This window comes from Eurypyga helias, unplaced genomic scaffold, assembly GCF_000690775.1.
Source record: "Eurypyga helias isolate BGI_N326 unplaced genomic scaffold, ASM69077v1 scaffold35872, whole genome shotgun sequence".
NCBI lineage: Eukaryota > Metazoa > Chordata > Aves > Eurypygiformes > Eurypygidae > Eurypyga > Eurypyga helias.
This window is the reverse complement of record NW_010235947.1, coordinates 56,122-72,669: the sequence shown is the minus strand read 5'-3', so window position 1 is coordinate 72,669 and position 16,548 is coordinate 56,122. Positions and strand designations below refer to the sequence as shown.

Here is a 16,548-nt window from a genome sequence, read left to right as displayed (position 1 = left end):
CCTACAAATGAAGAATGTGGTTCATGAACACCCTTAACCACGTATTGAAACCTGGTCCCAGCAGTGCGGAGGCACACGGTTATTCCCACAGCAGGGATGCACCAGGAGCAACCCTCACCACCCCTTAAGGAAGTGAAACGGGGAGATTGGATGCTGGGGTGCCTGAGATGGGCTTGAGAAACCCCACCCACAGCAACTCTCAGCTCCTCCTGCAAAATCAGGCAAACCCTGCTGGAAACAAATACGTTTTCTTTTCATCCAGGGGTAGCACATTTATGCAATATCTAAGCACATCCAAAATCAATACAAATTGAGCCTAAATGTAACGATTCCTTTGATTTTGGGTGTATAGCCTAAGTCCAGAGTCTGGTAATGTCACAGCCTTTTTTTGCATTGTACTGTGAAATCTAAGTCCGTGAGCAGGAGCAATGAATCCATCAAAAGTCCGTATGCTGACAGCAGCATCTCCAACCCCGAGGGATGTGCTGAATCCCATTTTCCACACGGTTCCTGGTGACCCAGACCTGCGTATCATCCCTCCTCTGTGCCACTTATCGAGATGTGAATGAGGCGCAGCAACACGTCAGGGGTCCTTGTTACCTGCAGGTTTTGCTCTGGTCTGTAGCAACCTGCTGCTGCTCATTTGTGGGCTGGTGGGACAAACTCCGTGACCCAGCAGAGCCCATGGGAGATCCAGACTAACTTGAGGGAGGCATGGCTTCGCAGGCGAGATGCTGTTTCTGCCTTCGGAAAGCCACCTCAGCTCATATATCAAAAAGCAGATATAATTATTTCCTCCCACTAAGGAAAGCTTCCATTTAGCTTATTTCCTTTCCTTTCCTTCTCAAAGTTATTAATTATCTAATTACAACCACATTCTGCAGACAAGCTCGGGACTTGACAGGCTGCCCAGGACCACTTAGGAAGGCTGAGCCGCTCAGCGTGTTGGTTTGTCTGTGTGCACATCTGACCGATGACAGGCTGGCCCTTTCCTAATGCTGCTGCTGCCACAGCCCTAGCTGGGCAGGGATTTGGGAAAGGAAAATAAAATACAGGTAGGAGGAAGGTACCATGGAATGATTTTCTGCTTGAGCCTGAGGGCAACCTTTAAGGTCAGCTTCTTTTTTCTTAAATTATTTTTTCCAGCAAGGGGTGGAGGATTCTCACTGCCAGCCACACGACAAATTGCTGTGCCCTGCTCTTCTCTGAACCTGGGTGCCATGTAAAACAAGGTGAAACTACATAGACAGCAATACTGAGCTGGTCTATTTCCACTCCTGTTTTTTAAATCCCACCCAAGACTGGAGAGGTCAGCACGAAGTTGTTCTTGGAGCAAATGTCTTTAACCCTGGGTGAGATGCTCTGCTCTGGCCACTGCTGTAGTGCAGGATCTTGTTTCCACTGGTCCTTTCTGGTTTCCAGCATGTCTTTTGGCTCCGGCTGACTGGAAAAATGGGAATTTCACAGCAGCTCAGTGCTAACAGGGTGTTTTGGCTTCCCCTTTACATCGAGATGAATGAGCACTGAGCACGGGCTGTGCCCCAGGGCTCTGGCATGGCTCTGCCAGGTCCCCTTCCATGCTCCTTAACCCATCCTTTCCCATCCCACACAGGGCACCAGGACCAGGGTCATGGTGGGAAGATGTGGCTGCTGTTCAGCCATCGCTTGGCTAATGCCTGGTTACCAGCCCTGGCAGGAGCAGATGATCTGGTAGGATATTTCTACAGCTATTTTCTGTGATTATCCACTGCACACTGAAGCAGTCTGTCTCAGCTAATGGAGCAATATTATGACCAGATGCAGAGGTCACCCGAAGGAAGCTGCTGTACCTGGCCATGAAGGGGTCATTCTCCCCATCTTGACATGTACTTGTGTTTCAGTTCATATTTTGCTGGTTGTTCTGACCGCATATTTCATATAAGATCCAAATCAAAGAGTAAAGCCCACTCATTTACAGACCCCCTGCATCAGCACGAGAGAATGAAAGAAGTGCCTAAGATGAGAAGATCCTCCTGTGTGACCTACACCCTCTATTTCTTCTTCTCTGGACCTTTGGGATGTTGGATACTGCCTGCTTTTGAAAATCTGGCTCTAAGTAGCAATTGAAGTCACAGAAATGCTAACGGGAGGAGGTGGGCATCTGCTTGTTGCATGAGGGACACACTTAGGTGGTGGGATGTGCAGGCAGAGAAGTGATATGTGAGGTCTGCACCCAACCTGTTCCTCCCCAGTTATCCCCTCCAGGTCACTCCAAAAGAGGAGTACTGTGCTAAAACCCTGACCGTGTCCCACATGGAGCTTTATAAGGTGAGGGGACTTCAGTGGCTTCTCAGTTTAGTCAAAAGAGAGCTACATATATTGGAGAAATTGTACTCTGAATCTGGCTTGTGATCCTTATCTCACAGATGTGGTCCTTGCTTGCTGCACGGTTTGAATCTTGCAGGGGGAGTAAGGATCAGCTCCTGGCTGAGGAAGATGGATAATACCCCAAAAAACGGGCAGGCTGGTCTTGACTCCTCTCCTACCCAGTGCTGCCACGTCACTGAACCCAGATCTTCCATGGTGGCTGCCTCTTCCTGCTCCTTGCTTCTGGACAGCCCATCTTGAAGCATCCCAGTAAACCCAGTGCCTCGTGCCTGGGCCCCCAGAAGGGCTAGCCCTGATCTCCCAACTCGTACACTGAAAGGGGAAGCGCTGCCTCGGTTGTCTTCAGGAGCTATAACATGAGTCACCAAAGCCCTTCTGGCTCCATCCCCTCTTAAATTATAGAGAGCTTTTCCATAGCGATTTTGCACTTTAATGGACCCTCCCAAGGTCGTGCTTCATGTTTATGATCCTTTAATCCCAGAGGGGCTCAGCAAAGCGTTCGTCAAAGCCTGCCAAGGCACTCAGCTGGCGGCCACTCCAGTGGCACTTCTCAGCTCTGCTCCCCTGAGCCGGACTCACGGGGGTTTCCTAATGTGCAGGAATGGCTGCAGGTTCCTTCGGCAGCTGAATTATGAGGTATGAACCTATGGGACTTATTCTTAAAAGAAGCAGTAAAGCCCCTAGTGGATTTCACAGGGAGGGGGCAGAGTTCCTGGCACTAAGTTGGTGTGGTAGGGCAGCAGGACCTTGCAGAATTTAGTTTTAATCCCATCCCAACTTTAATCCCATCCCAGCCCACGCACAGGTTTGCTAGGTAACTACTGTCTCTGCATAGGCCTCAGTTTCCCTGGTTGGGAGATTGCAGTGCATCCCTTCCTTTCTTAGAGTGTGTGTGGGATTTAACCAACTGCTGGCCACAAGGCACCTTGTTCTCCAAGGCATAGCTGAAAAGCATACTGTATTATAAAAATGAGGGGTTATAGTGAACTGAAGGCTTGCTGCTCTATTATTTCCTTGCTTTAGGAGCATTCCCCGGCCCCATGAGGAGCATTCCCTGGCACAAGACCACAGCACGGAAACCGTGAAAGCTGATTGCTGCAAGCTTGTTGTAAGGTGGCAGCAAGAGCAGAGCCCTAGTTGCAGGAAATTCTGCAACTAGTCCCCAAAGTCCTTGCTTATATAGGATTAGGGTGAGATTTTTTTACAAAGGGCTTGAAATAATTTCCACAACATGGCCAAGAGCGCAAATGAAATATGAAATGCAGCAAAACATTTTGAGTGTTTGTTTTTTTGTTTGTTTGGGGTTTTTTTAAAGGGTGCTTTTTCAACTTCTTTTAAAGTTGGGAATGTAAAAAAATGGTTCCGTACCCAGGCCCCAGCCTCTCTCCCTCTGTGTGGGCTTCAGCCAGCCAAAATCCCTGCCAGGGAGGTGCCGACCCGCCTTCTTGCCTTGTGTTTGGGGCTGAGGCTGGGGTCAGGCAGAGGGACGCGAGCATCGATGCAGCGCAGCACAGACCAGTTGCTTGCCCTGTGACAGTCTGTACTCATTTCAGCAGTCACTGGGAACCTTTCAGGCTGTCTCCTCCCTCCTTACCCTTCAACCTGGGGAAGTAAAAACCAGCCTGAGTCAATGCCGAGACCCTGGCCCCACTTGGGTGGGTGCAGGGCACACTGCCTGTGGGCTAATGATGCTCAGTGGGTCGGTGTCCATCATGCTTCCCATAGACTAACGATGCTCAGTGGGTTGGTGCAGTACACGCTGTCTGTGGACTGAGGATGCTGCCTTCGGGGGCCTCCAGAGTGGATGAGTTTCTGAACAAGCATCCTTGCCGAATAGAGTTTGAATTGTAATAACAAATTTCTTGTAAGTGATACAAGTGGGCACACTCCTAACCAACCCCGTGTGTGTCTGCCCTGGCAATCCCAGCCAGCTTTCCCATGGGTCTATGTTGTCCCAGCAGCTCTGCTGCCTTCGGCTCTATCCCCGCTGCTGTATTTTGCCTCCTTTGAAGTCTCCCTCCCCAGACTGTGCCTGCTCTTTAGGCATCCCCACAACATTCATTTTAATGGGATGTTAACTTCAAAGGCTGCTGTTTTTTGCAGGCTGTAGAGATTTTGAGTGGCTGGCGAGCAGTGGGGCTGCCTGGGGTGAGGAGGTAGCATGCAAGCAGAGCAGGCACCATTGCTTGGCACGGATGACAAAAGAGCTCTGCAGTCTTCCTCCCTGGGAAACAAACCCACACCGAGGAAGCAAGCGTTAAACCAGCCCACGAGAAAGCACTGAACAAAATCAGCTGGAGCACCCCATCACCACCGTCTCAAAACTCATCATTCCAAAATGAGAATAACCAGAAAGGATAAATACAGGGAAACATAAACCAAAAGCTTACTCAGGCTATCACTAGTCCTGGCTGACAAGTAAGGCTTTATTCTGTTAACGTGCTGCACAATACCTGGTAAGATGTTACGGGGACATTACAGCATGGATGGGGAAGAAGTCCCCTGTTGAGTTGGACCTGATTGGAGATAATGCCTGAGCAAGACAGGGCAGCACAAGCACATGAGACAGGGACCTCTCTTGTGGTTGTAACCTTCAGGGCTGGAGACCCTCTCTAAGTTTATAAAGAGGAGGAAAATGCGACGTAGGCGAGTTATTCTGGAATAGTCCAACGGCTGGCTTCAAACAATGCTGGGTTACAACACAAAAGGGGACGCTCCTGTTCTAGAAAAATCAATAAAATGTTTCAGTCGGCGCTAAGTAGCAGCTGCCCTTAATATTTTTCAAAATAAATAAATGCGGCTAGTTCGGTTATTGCATTATGTCATAGCCCCAGTACGCCCGCCCGCCGCACCAGCGCTGCGTGCATCCTGCCCCGTAGGCACGGGGACGGGAACGGGAAAAACAACAGCGAACAATGCAAAACGTGACTTGGGGGTGCACGTGTCGGCCCCCGTGCCTTCGGAGAGAAAAGGTCAACATGGGCTGGTGTGAATTATTGAGATGCCAAAGCAAACAGCACCAGAAATCGGGTTGTTCTTTCTCAGATTAGGAAATGCCAAGCTGAAGGAGTGGACGAATCTCAGCGTCTTGTTTCTCAAGCCAGAAAGTCTGAATTTGGATTATTTCTGGCCATGAGAGCCCTGTCTTGCCTAGCTACCAGGACAGTGGGGTGGATGCAACCCGTAGCAGGCGAGCCAGGCTCCTGAGAGCACCCCGTGCTCGTTTCCCCTTACGCCTGTGATCAAGCTCAACCCCAGATTTGCCAGCTGAGGGGACTGCCATTAAGACCTACATGGCAGCTGGAAGTGCAGTGGTCTGAGACACCCAAAAGGCTCTTAACTGGGGGTACAGAAATTCCCTAACCTGGCAGGGGTTGTCATCATCACGAGCAGGGTCCCCTACACGTTTCTGCCAAACATTCCCAGTTCAGCCTTTAACCTTGCCCATTCCTGAGCGTGGTGAACCAGGAACCATCGCTCCCTTAGGAACGACTGCTTTCAAACAGCATATGGCAAGTATCAATCCACGGTCAGGTTTGTACGCTTTGCCTTCCAGCATCCCGTGGGTTTTTTATCTGCTCGTGACCTTCTGAAACTTATGCTGCTTGAGCTGAAAGCTTTCCATGCCCAACGGTGTTCCTCTTTCTTGTCGTTGTTTTTGTTTTCTGGAGCCTAGGCAAAAATGGTCCAGCTGCTTTGGAGCACAGGGAGAGTGGAAAACAGTCGAGCTCCAAAATGCTGAAGGCTTCCCCATGACGGTGTGTTGGAGGCTGGGATGGCAGCGGGTGGAGAGCTGAAAAGCAGCATGCAAATCACCGGGCTTGCACAGCGGCATCCCACCTGGACCTGGAGGAAATTAAGTCTGTTTTGACCTAGTTCTGAGCCTCCAAAAATCGCTTTCTAACTATGCATGGACCGAGTGTTTCTGTGAGCCATATGAAGCAGACCTAAGGCAGTTATTTTGGCTTGGCTTTTATTAACGTGCCTAAACCCGCAGCCTCCGGGAAGCAGAGGGATGTGCTGGGGTGGAGGCTGCCAGGAGCTCTTGGCTACCTGGGGTCAGACTCAAGACCCGAAGGTTAGGACATACACCGGCAAACCAGGCATTTGCTACCTAGATTAGGTGAAACGTGTTTCCCAGCCAAGTGCCTGGCCAAACTTTAGCAAACCATCTCAGCTCCTTAACCCTGGGAGGTGGGGGTGCCCCTCACCTCCCCCCTGCCTGAAGAAGTGCTCAGTATCACATAGCACGCTGAGATTAAGGTATACCCAAGCACGGGCTGTGCACACAGTCTGGCCCCTCTTCTGCCACCGTCACGAACCCGCTGAGCCCTCCTACGAAGGATCCTCTTGAGCCGGTGCTGTCCTTCCCCTGCCTGCTTCCCTCAAAACAAGAGCCATCGCTGCATGGCTGAAGGCAGCCCCACGCGTTTCTAGAGTCTGTGGAGAAGCTTTTGCTCGGTCAGTCAAAACTGCATGTCAGAACGTGATGTCAGAGGGACTCTGCAATTCCTGTGCTGAAATTTCTACATAGAACTTGTATCACAAAGGCTAAAACCCAGATGAAAACACGTGCGGAAGCTCAACTGAATTCTTCAGGTGTGAAGAAACATAAGTCTCTGGTCTGTTTAAGGATGGGAAAACTCTACCTGCACATTTTGTTTGTGTTTATGCATGGTTTAATATGTGCTCAAGTATTTTTATAGTCAAAGTCAAAGGAAAAAGGGATATGCTGTTCCACGAATAGTATACACAAAGATACACTCGCTGCAGGCATTGGCTGGATCTCTCCCAAAGGGATATTCTCACATTTTCTGATGGGGCTGTCAGCTGTTCCCAGAGCCAAAACGGACAGTAGCATATATATGAAATTTAAAACAATTCTGTGATTTGGATGGTGCAAAAAATGCACCTTTTTAGGGGAAAAAAGTTAATTAAAAATGAAAACTAAAAACTAATTAAAAAAAAAAAAAAAGAAGAGCTAGGAAATAAAATGCTGAGTGATACAGTATTTGTGAGCATGTAAGCATGTGCCCTCCTGCTTGGAAAAAGCCAGCGTGTAGCAAACCCTGGGAAAGATGGAGAGCAGTATTTCAAAAATCCATTTCCACACACTGGCATTTCGGAAAGGGTCCCCCTTCCGCTTGACCACACCACAACAGGGAGCCTGTGTGGGGAAAAACAAGACGGCGGCAGCGTGAGGTGGGACACTGGCACTTCAGTCGTGTCCTTGACCGCATCTATCTTGCTGCCCACACATCTGCCTGGGGAACCAGCTCCTGCTTGGGCAATCGTCCCTGGGGATACCCGGCTGCAATGCAGGAGGCTGGGGGACCTCTTCCTAAACGTAACCAGAGGCAAGCAGCAAAGGTAAGGCACGAAGGGGAAACTGAGGCACAAAGCAACATCACCTGAAAATAGCTGAAATCCCTTGATATTTAGGACATTTCCCACCACAAAAGTCTAAAACAATAGGGATGGGGAATAAATTGCCATCCTTGTGTTTGCTTTCTGCCCTCCATAGGGTGCTGGTCCTTTGCACAGACCCCTCCATGGGCTGGGAAAGGAGAGAGCCCGACTGCGCAGCAGTCCCTCAAGCAATGGAAAAGGCAGCAGGGCCAGCCTGCAAAGCTTCAGAGGGGAGGAAGCAGCGGAGAAAGGAATTCAGATAATTGTGTACATGCAGCGGGGGGAGACAGGGCCAAAATCAGATCTAATGCTGCGGGTACGGACAGACTGAAACCAGATACCCTGGCTTGTGTTTTTCTGCCTTTGCTGGTATGAACCCTTATCAACCATCCGCTCTTGAAGTCTCCCAGATGAAGGAAAGCCACAATTATGTGCATCTTACAGCTGGGAAACCATTTAAAAACATATCCCTCGCAGTTGTTCATTCCTGAGCCGCAGGCCCCCTCCCTGCTATCACCACACGTACCCCTCGCTGTCTAGAGGAAAGCCTCTAATCAAATTTACCCCAGGCTTTTCAGACCTTGGAGGATTTATCTGCCCATGGCTGGTCTGAGGGAAAACACCCTCCCTGCGTCCGGCAGCTCCCCGCTTTGTTATCGGGAGCGTAACTAGCTGTTTGATGGGGATGGGACATAAGAAAAAGGAAGTTTGAGGCTTTTCTCCTCACTCCGAGACTGCTTCTGTTTCCCCAGCCTACCCACCGTCGAGAAAGGTCGATGGCTTGCTCACACCTCACCGTCTAGGAAAAATTGCAGCAATGAAAGATCCTAAAGATCTTTCCAGCAGGAGAGCCCGTGGCCCTGGTCCCTCCTGCCCGTGTCTCGCCCTGGCCAGTGGAGCAGGACGGAGCACAATCCTGAGGCTGAGGACCGGATCAGCTGCCAAAAACGGTTCCTCACCCACAGCTGAAATAGATCTGAAGCACTTGTGAGTGCTCCTCTCGTAGATAACTGTCCACAGCAGAGAGAAGTGGACTGACTCAATTTTTTTTTCTGAGTGAATCTAATGTCAACAAGCAGCCAATATTGATTGAAATGACTGAATAGTCTGGCTTTAAAGCTTCTCTTTTTTTCCTCATTCTGATGCAGAAAGGTTCATTAGTGCCCATGGCCACCCATCTAAGTACTGTCTATGGAGTAGATGTCAGGGTGTGCTCTCCTGGAAGAGCTGCCAGATCTGTAAGGTGCAGGAGTCCAGTTTAACAATGCTGAGATGATTTGTCACTTTAATTTTTCTTTCTTTTTCACCAAATTTATTCTTATAATTAAAAAAAAAAAAGGGTAGAGATACCATTTCCTTGCCTGGATCCAGTGCAGTTGACACTGCTGTGTTTACCAGAATAGACTGTATTTAAAACCATTTTATTAACCTATAATCCATGCACTTATCTATTAACATATTAAGCAGTAGTTAGTTGCCACTTACTTACTTTACTATTTTAGTATCTACCATGCAGCTGACCTTCTTGCACCCAGTTCGTATTTAAAGGTGGCAAATGAGCTTTCCCATTCTTCCAGCTTCAGGCATACCTCTGCAAGGCTAAACTGTCTGGAGCAGAGGTGCCTCCAGCAGTAGAGGAGGCTGCAACCCTCACAAGCAAGTCCGACACCTCTGCATGCTCTGTTCTGGATTTTTCCTTAGCTCCTGATAACTGAGTTGGGCTTCCCTGGGGTTTCACTCTTCAGAGAGGGCCTTCCTTTCCACTGGAGAAGAAGGGAAAGATGGAAATATTCGAGGCCAGGCTGGGTGAGGCTTTGAGCAACCTGGTCTAGTGGAAGGTGTCCCTGCCCATGGCAGGGGGATTGGAAATAGATGGTCTTTTAGGTCCCTTCCAACCCAAACCATTCTGTGATTCTATGATCAGCATTCTGGACCTGCAAGATACCTGCAAGCTCAGAGCTCCCTTGGGAAACCAGCTCTGCCCCGACACAAATCGGCATAGCTCAGCCATGCCCACCAACGCGAGAAAGCTGAGGTGGCCTCCATCACACCCAGAAACTTGTGGGCTCAACCACTTCCCATGGGAAAACTTGCCCTTTGGGGTCCTGAAACACCTAGAGAAAGCCACTTCTTCAACATTGCAGCTTGTGGCTGATTGCCCTATCCCAGATAAAATCAGTGGCCTGGGGCTGGCCTCACGGTAGGAAGGAGAAGCAAGAGCTCTGCAAGGAAGCACTTTGCTGCTGGGACACTCAGAGTATCTGTGTTATGTCCTGCCCCTCTGCAGCAACATCCAGGCAGTAATGTTTGCTCCAAGGTGCTGTGTCCCTCCCTCATCAGGAAATTAAACAACAACAACAAAAAAGCTTTAAACAGGAAGAAGCCATCCCCCGATGAACATTCTCCCAGCCCTGCACTCCTCCACAGCCCGAGCATTGGCCTCTGTGGGGCAGGGGCGTTCGTCGCAGCTGGAGGAGGAGGTTGGTTTGTGGCAGTCCCTTGTTAAAATCTTGGCAGCACATCACTGAAAGCACGGCTAGGAATTGCCGAAAAGCGGAAGCTGCTAATGAGCACTTGGAGCAGGAAAAAGCAGAGCTGCTTCATCGTTTGAAAGGACCAGCTAAACTCTGTCCTCGGCTCTGCGTAACTGCTCGTGGGTGGCTCGTGGGTGGACAAGTGCTGGGAGACACCACCAGCATCTCCTGACCCATGGAAGGGCAAGTGGCCAGGGAAAGCCAGAGACTGGGGTCAAAGAAGAGCAGGAAGGAGCCAGCCACCACCAGCCCTCCTGGCCAACGGAGCAGCAGAGAAAGATGTTTCCCTGGATTCATCTCCCCTCCATGGAGGCACTCACACACGAGCCTGGCTTTGCACAGGAAAGGTGTGGAATACAGGAGCAGGGAGAGGGGAAAAAAGGCAGGGAATGGGATGTTCTTCTAGGGCAGCTAAAGTGAAATATATGGGGTTGGGGAGGAGAGGTAGCACAGATGTGTCCTTAAAGGGTGACTCTGAAGCTGATGAGTCTTGTGCCCTTTCACATCTTCCTCTTCCTCGTGAGCCCCTCATCCTCTGGCCTCTAGCCACCTTAGATCAATATAGTTTCCCACTGCCAAACCACAAGCAATTCTCTGTTCTCCCTGCCTGAAATGCACAGCCAAAGCGGTGCCAAAGCAATGGAAATACATTACGTAGAAACCATGTGAGGAGGCCAAGGTTGTTATGGGTGGGCCACACACTTCTCCTGAGATGCTCACAGGAAAAGCCACGTGCAAATCTCACCCTGCACAAATACAGCTTGCAAGCTAGGGCTCACTTTATTTTAGGAGACAGTTGCATGACCTGTTACAGCTTAATGATTGATGCCATTGGCTGAGCTACGACGAGTGACTGTGTATCTGGGCTACGCTGCTTGGAAAGTAAAATATATTTGTGTTTAAGAAAAACATGTTCTTGTATGTTGATTGAGACTATGTGGGGGGAAAATATCAATAGGAACCTGGTTTTTCCTCTGGAGAATATGGAAAAACGGTGGCTTAGGGCAGCTGGTGGCGCACGCAGCATGGTGTGCGGCGTGCTGTGACAATGCTGGCAGTCGGTGTGAAATGTGTCTGTGGTCCTGTCCGTCGCTACAGGGATAAACACAACTGAGATATGAAATGGGTTGTAAAAATACCCTTTTGCCTCCACCCCGTTTTAGAATAGCAAGAGAGTATTGGACAAAAGGGAAACCTTTTCTCCTCCCCGCTGCGTTCCTGCCAAAATAATACAAATTCTAAGAAAAAACACCTTCTCTAAAAATAAATATATACATCTGCAGCTTTCTTCTTTTTCCAAGGGAACTCTTTTGGTCTGGACTGCTCAGCCAGCAGTTTCCCTGCTCTCCTTGTTTTTCCTGTATGCAGCAGGTATTCAGTTGCAGTTTGCAAAGCTCGTAAGTGGCAGCATCCCTGCAGGAAGCAGCAGGCATCATGCTCTGGCTCTGGGACTGGGACTACCCCATGGATAAGACCTTTCCTAGGCATTTCTACACTTTAACCTGTCCCTGCCCTGTTTAGACTACGTGCTTTGGGACGTAATTAATTCTTGCTGCATCTGTGCATAGCTGAGACAGCTATGTACAGCACAAAGACTCTGTAATGACGAGTCACAAAGACTCGTTACGACTTTTATAACGAGTTATGACTTTCACAACAAGTGCAGCACAAAGACTCTGTAATAACGTCAATGCCTAAGAGTAAATCAGCAAGTGGATGATAGCAGCCATCCGTTATGACTGACTCAGCTGCGTGGATTAATGCCAGTGGAATTAATAACAACAACAAAAAAAACCCTGCTTTAAAAGTATCTATGGTTTATATTCCTTACTCTAAAACAAAAAACCTAACCAGAAAACCCTGGAGCGAGCCACTAAAAAGCAGAGACATTTGCATTTTTTGGGCTTCTGTGAACAATCCGCGGGAACGGTACGTTTGCCTTACGAAGTCGAGGTGCTTTGTAATGTTCGGTACAGTCACGGACGAATAGCAGCTGAAACACCTGTAGGCCAGATGTGCACAGCTGTACGTGTGCCGCTGCTGATCAATCTTCAGATTACATCACGCTCCAGATGCCTGACTTCAGAAACGCTTGGAAGGCAGAGCTGGAGCGAGCGAACTGCAAGCTTAGGCATTTCTTTCTTCCCAACGGCGAAGCTGGGCCTCATCTGCGTGCAATGCCGAGCCCTTTCGTTGTTACCTTGACCTGCGCGATGCAACCTCAAAGCAAACAGAGGGAAAACTCCAGCCAGCAGTTCGGGGAGAGGCACTGGCATCCCTGTAGCCAGGAATAATGCATCCGTATGACTCATGTTCTGGGGAGATGGGCTATGTACCATCCACTCCGAGTTCCTACCACGAGACGCAAAAAAACATCAACACCCGCCTTTGAATTGGTTTATTCGGATGTTTCTCCACACCGCGACGCACGGCACAGCTTCACCGTCTCTCTACAGGCACGCGTGTGTGTAAAGGAACTTCTGTGAAAGTCAAGCAACTCTAATTTTCTGTGGATTCATTCCCCACAAGAAGTATGGCACTTGTGCCTGTAGCATGGGGAAGCAAAACTTTGCCTGCCCTGAGAGAGACCTGGAGGGGATTGCTGAAAAATGACCCTGGGCTTTTTTTGCATTTGGAGTAGGGAAAAAAAAATTCCCTTTGGTGCTTGAAGCTGTGTTTGCTCTTCAAAACGCCAAAGTGATGCTGGGGCAGATTCCCTGAAACTCGGGGGATTTATTCCTCATTTTTTACACTCACGTATCTTTACAGAGCATCACAAAAAGCTCTTAAGGTGAAGAAGCAGGATTTCCCAGTTCCTTGCCCAGTGTGCTCAATATCACCATGCCTGGGGTTTGGCAGAGCTGGGACTCGCATCCCCAGTGACATTCCCAGATGTTTGCAGAGGAAAGGGTGCTACTTTGGCATCTCCCCCCTGGCATGAGACAGCGTTTGAAGAACTTGCCCTTGCTCACCACACCCTGGTCCCCCAAGTCGGTGACCACTACCGCTCAGCCCCATCCTGACAGCGTTTCACAGGATGGCAGGTGCAGGTTTTTGATAACCACCCGTCTCTGAGTAACGGTGGTGATCCAGTCTATGTGTTACTAATCTCCCAGGACTTTTGGAGGGGATTGTACCAGGCCAGGTCTCCATCTGGGATTAATCAACACAGCTTCATTGAAGTCAAGGGGCCAAATTCTCACTTGGAATAAACCAGCTTAACTCCGCTGCAGTCAATAAAGCTACTCTGATCTTTTTTACGGCAAGAATAGTCCAACTCTTTAAAATACGTGGGGTTACAGGGTGTTGCCCTCATGCAGAGGGAGTTACATTTTTATACGCCAAACAATCCCGCCGGGGTAAGAAGTACTTGGCATCGAGTAAGGCACTCCGGCGTGTGCTGGTGATGTTAACCATGCCGTGCTTCAGAGAAAACCACCGGCTGACGTGCAGAGCCGGGGCGAGCAGAGCTCGGGACAGGAGCCCCGCTGCACACCAGGGCAGCTGCATTCACATTTTGGGCACCCTGCAGGTGACGGATGCTAATGCCGTGCCTCTGGGAATGACCACACTGACCTTGAATTCTACCAGTGCGTGCTGGTAGACCACAGCTCGCTTTGCATTTGTTATCTGCTCTTTCACTTTGTCTAGAATGGTCTGACGGCTACATTAATGTGGACACAAGCCTGGCAAGAGCCATCCTGGGTCCTGCATCTCTCCTGGGCCAATTCTGCCAGCCTTAACTGCAATTACCACACTGTGCAATCCTTCTCATAAACTTCACAGCTTTTGCCCTCCATGCAGATGGCATTGCCCATGCCAAAACTCATCCCTCTAGGTTTCAGCCTGAGTTGTTTTACCCAGCTGCTGCTCTTTAGTTTAATGAACCCCTTCCTCTTTGCCTTGGTGTTTATAAACAGCCTTGCCACTACTTCTCCTCTCCTTTGTCTCCTTGGCAGGCTCTTCTCAAGGCTGGCTCTCTGCTGTCTGGGGGTGTCCAACACAGCTTTTCATTATGGGGACCTTTGCAGGACAAGTGGCAGGAGGTAAGGTTACTTGCATGGCTAGAAGGGGGTTTGGAGTGGGTTTTTTCTGTGTGTGTTTGAATAGGCTATGCTTCAGTATGGTCTCATTTGCTTTGCTTCAAACTTCTTGGCTGTCTCAGATCCCAAAATCCTTGGAGGTCTGTGTTGTTTTTGTGGCTGTGTGCATCTCAGACTGTGGTGGCTACCAGAGAGGTTCCTAACTAAGTTAATGACAAGCCTTTCTGGAGAGAAGGGCAATAACATGGTGGTTATAGGGAATAATGTGGCAGAGAATCTCCCTTGGCCTGGTCATGGGTGAAATATTTTATCTTGATTATTGTGGTTTCTGATGTTGCCATCCTATTTCAGGAGTGTGGTCTCCTGAGGAGATAGCAGTAAGCTGCTGGTCCCTGTCCTGGCACTAAGCAACTGTGAATCACTCGTTTTTCCAAGACTCATAAGGATAGCATCATTGCTTATAACTCAGCTTGAGGTTGGCTGGTTGCTTTGCAGGCTTTCCTGAAACTGTTACGCGGGTGATGCAGGACAAGCAAGTAACGGGAAGCGGGAGAGGGAGAGATCTTACTCACAACCTCTTTAGCAACACATTTCTAGCCTGGATGTTGTTGTGAGCTGCCCAAACCCACTGCTCTGCTCCAAGAGCCTGTAGGCTCATAAACTAACATCCTGAGGGTTATAATTTTCCCTGCAATGAGTAGCTAATAACTTTTAAATTTTTTTTTAAAGCAACAGTGAGCTGGGAGTGGATAGCAAAGGTGGTGTGTTCCCCTTGCTGCCTACCTGCTTTCTATGTTGCTATTCCATGTTTCTTCTCTATAAATAAGCTATCCTGCAGACACTTCAGAGCTCTCATGTCAGTTTTTCACCATGCTTCTGGAGTTTATGGCTTTGTGAGAGGTAAAACATAAAGTTGATAGCTCCCTAGCTGCTGTTTTTCAAAGAGGAACAAACAGTCTCACTCCAGCAAGTTTAAGCTCTTGGAGGAAGAAGCGAGATGAAATCTCTTTGCTAAAGGAGCAAAAAAGTCAGTGTGTCCTTAAGTTGTCTCCATTTAGTGAAGTATGTAATCACAGGCCTAATGTTTAAGTGTGTGCCAGTAGCCCCACTGACTTCAGTGGGGTTTAGCACATGCACTAAGGATGTGCTTTGCTGGATCAGAACAGGCTAGCAAAAAGCTACCAAGAACTTGAACTGCATGCGGCATGCACACAGAAGCCTAGAAAAAGCTCTGGAAAATCGGTTTACATGGTCTTTTCCAGTCTCTCATTCTGAAAAAAGCACATTTTCTTGACTGTAGTTGTCAGGGTTTTTTGGATTTGGGTGATTAAATGAATGGGTTAAGTCAACGTTTTCAACCAAATTACTGTGTGGATGACTCAGCTCAAGGCCAGCTGGCTAGCCTTGTTTAGGTTTGCCAGCTGCAAGCTGGACTTGTTTGAACCTTAGAGTCTGAACTCTGCTAGGTTCCCACTGAGCTAATAACCCATGTTACTGCAATACCAATGCAATCCTCTTTCTGGGGAGAGGAAGAGGAGCTCTCTGCGTTTGTTCAAAACAGACTTTGTGCTTTGATTTTGGCAATGCTGTTCCTCTCTGAGTTTTGCAAGCTATCCTAGGATGTGTAGACCTGAGATAAAATCATGCTCCTGTGAATCAGGGGCTTGCTCTGGAGTTGCTGCTGGTGGGCTTCTTGGCTAACTGCTAGGGTTTGACTAGTGCTGAACAGCTTTTCTGCTCTGTACAACTGAGTTTTATACAAAGCGTATGTTTGCAGTATAGCAAAATGTTTCTTTAAGCTTCTTATTCCTTGGGTTAAAACTTCACATACACGTTTAAAGCATGAGGGAGGCTGGATATCATGTCCACTAGTTGAAGTGGAAGGTTTAAAGGCTTGTTAAGAAATCAAATTGAATGCAGGTAGGGTATGTGGAAGTATTGATGTAATTATGCCTAGTGTGTGTGCATGCTTCTACATGCAGTACACAGCTCATCTCTGGTACCATGTTTAGACTTTAAATACACTCTAGGTATGAAGGAGAACAAGATGTCTGTAGTGACTCAAATTAAGCACTTTTCACTCCTCTGCTTTTTACCAGTTAAACATGCTTTTGTTTTCTTTTGAACTATCTGATTGCCACTCTTAATCAGCTACAGATGTGTCTCATATCAATATGCTCACTGCATGCTTCCTC

General features: G+C 48.6%; 1 protein-coding gene across 1 annotated transcript in view; it reads right to left on the bottom strand.

The window, feature by feature from the left end:
- TWIST2 (twist family bHLH transcription factor 2) overlaps nucleotides 1–16,548 on the bottom strand; it is a 36,960-nt gene that overhangs the window by 463 nt on the left and 19,949 nt on the right. The gene's annotated exons all lie outside the window — the stretch shown is intronic.